Here is a 2,731-nt window from a genome sequence, read left to right as displayed (position 1 = left end):
ACAAAACAAAACAAAACAAAACAAAACAAAACAAAACAAAACAAAACGCCATGAAAAGCCAAAGCTATCTTGAAGAAGAACAAAGCAGGAGTCATTTACACTATTTGACTTTTAAACATACTGCAACTATACAGTAATCAAAACAGATGAGTATTGACATAAAAGCAGACACAGAGACCAATGGAACAAAAGTACAAATCCAGAAACAAATCTATGGTCAACTGATCTTCAACTAAGATACTGACAAAATGCTTCCAGGAAAAAAATGTTTTCAGTAAAAGGTGCTTGTGAAAGTATTTATCTATATTCAAAGGAAAGAAAGTAGACTCCTGTCTATCTCCTTTATAATAATAAACTAAAAATGGAGAGCTTAAATATAAGATATAAAACAACTAGAAGAAAACATACAGAAAATGTTTCAATGAATTGGAACTTGCAAATTTTTTGGCCAAGATCCTCAAAACACACTTACTACAGTTAAACAAAAACTTATGTTCCTATACAAAGTGTGTATATAAATGATTAGAAAAGTCTTTTCCCATAGTACTGAACCAGAAACAATCCATTCACCCTCCAGTAGGTAAACAGAATAACTATTGTATGTGTATATATTGAAATGCTACTCAGCAATTAAAATGTGTTAAGAAATACATGTAAACTAGGCATGTTTTTAGTTTAGGCATGATTTTAATCCCAGCAAAGGGAAGCATATCTCTGTGAGTTCAAGGTCTACAAAGCAAGTTCCAGGACAGCCAAAGCGCCAAAGCTGTTACACAGAGAAAACCTGTCTCAAATAACACACACACACACACACACACACACACACACACACACACACACACACAGACACACACACACAGAGACAGAGACAGAGACAGAGGTAGAGAGAGACAGAGATAGAGAGAGACAAAGATACCTGTAAGAACAAGTGGATATTAAATTCATCTGTGCAATTTCCTTGCTATGACATTCAAGAAGAGAGAAACCTGAAAAGCAATTAATTACCAAAGATTAGAGAAAAAAGAATATTTGACTGCAAAGGGTCATTCTGACTGTGGTGCTAGCAACATAATGCTATGAATTTGTTAAAATTCATACTATATGTGCTTAAAAGAGTATATTTTCAGAGAGGGGGAAGAAGTCATGCCATATAAATTTAAAAGATATGATTCCTGAGGCTGGAAGCTTGCTTCAGTGGTAGAACTTGTCCTTAGCATGCATGGCGTTGGTTTTTATCTCTAGTGCACACACACACACACACACACACACACACACACACACACTTCAAAATTCTTGACTTGTGGGAAGGTGAGTGGCTATAGTGCTTGTCACAGAGCCAGACAGAATGAATTCAATGTCTGGAACCCACATAGTGAAAGAAAAGAACCACCTCTTGCAAGTTGTGCAGCACAGGTATACATATATGCCTATGTGTATGTGTGTGCATGCTCATGCACACTTGATAGCTAGATAGGTATAGATAGATAGATGAGAGATAGATAGATAGATAGATAGATAGATAGATAGATAGATAGATAGACAGATAGACAGATAGATGTAAAAACCTGTATTGCTCTGCTGGGTATGGATTGCCTGATGAATCAGTAAGTGTTCACAAAGCCTAACTCATCTGAAAGCCTTCCACAATTTTTTCTTGCAAAGACATCCTAGAGACCTGCTTGATTGAAGGTTTTGTATTGATTTTTTAAGCCTTCTGCATACAGAGAGTCCCATCGTGGTACATTGGAGGAGCACTGAATGTTGTACTAATTAAGACTTACAACAATTTCTTTGAATATAAATCTGTAGTCTATAGCTGTTGCCAGTTCCCACGTGTAAATGCTTCTGCCACAGCAGATTTCAAACTAAGGATGCAGTGTCACTAAGCATGGAGTTGAAAAAAGTAGCTCATCATCACAGGGCTTCCATCACACAAACTGAGAGACAGTCATGTGGGAAAATTAAGTGACATAGTGAGATGATGAGTTTTGTTCTTAATACAAGTTGTTTAATTATTGGCTTACATAATGTAACTTTCAATATCCTTATTTTTCAGATATCTCACACAATTCCTGAAGCTATAAACACTGGTCTCATAACCAGCATGAGAACAGCTGCAGAAGATTTTACCTTGCAAGGTTTTTGCTAGACACGAAAAGTTCTCAAGGAGGAGTTATTTTCAGGTCCTGTAGCCTAATTTATTTCCTAATTTGTACAGAGAAATTGAATGGCTGTTTAAAATGCTTTTATTAAGACAGATTAATTATAAATATCATATTATATATTAGTGAGATTTGCAGTGCTGTCTCCACACATGCACACAGTATCCACTGATGCCCACCCCTCTCCTCCCCCTCCCCACATTCCCTTCATTGATTGTGCTCATGCCCTCTGCTCCCCCTTCTCCACATTCCCTTGGTGACTTTCTGAGTCTCTACTAATGACTTCTATTTTCAGGCTGCTGGCCTAGTGACAATGGTAGCTGGCTTTCCTCTGATTCCTCTAAATTATTATTTCAATGAGTCAATTCTTTCCCTATTGAGAACTTTCCAAGCTAAATTATAAGTCTTTGAAAGGAAACAAACAGATATTTTTTTGAGCTCTGTAGGATCACAATAAATATTCATTAAACCAGACTTCTATTTTCCATGCCAAACATGAAAATCAGGATCTTTAGATTCTAAATTAATCTAATAAGTTGTCAAGATGCACCATGTTCTCATTTTAATAA

This window comes from Grammomys surdaster, unplaced genomic scaffold (genome assembly GCF_004785775.1).
Source record: "Grammomys surdaster isolate TR1022 unplaced genomic scaffold, NIH_TR_1.0 265, whole genome shotgun sequence".
Classification (NCBI taxonomy): Eukaryota; Metazoa; Chordata; class Mammalia; order Rodentia; family Muridae; genus Grammomys; species Grammomys surdaster.
Note: the sequence above shows the minus strand (reverse complement) of the source record.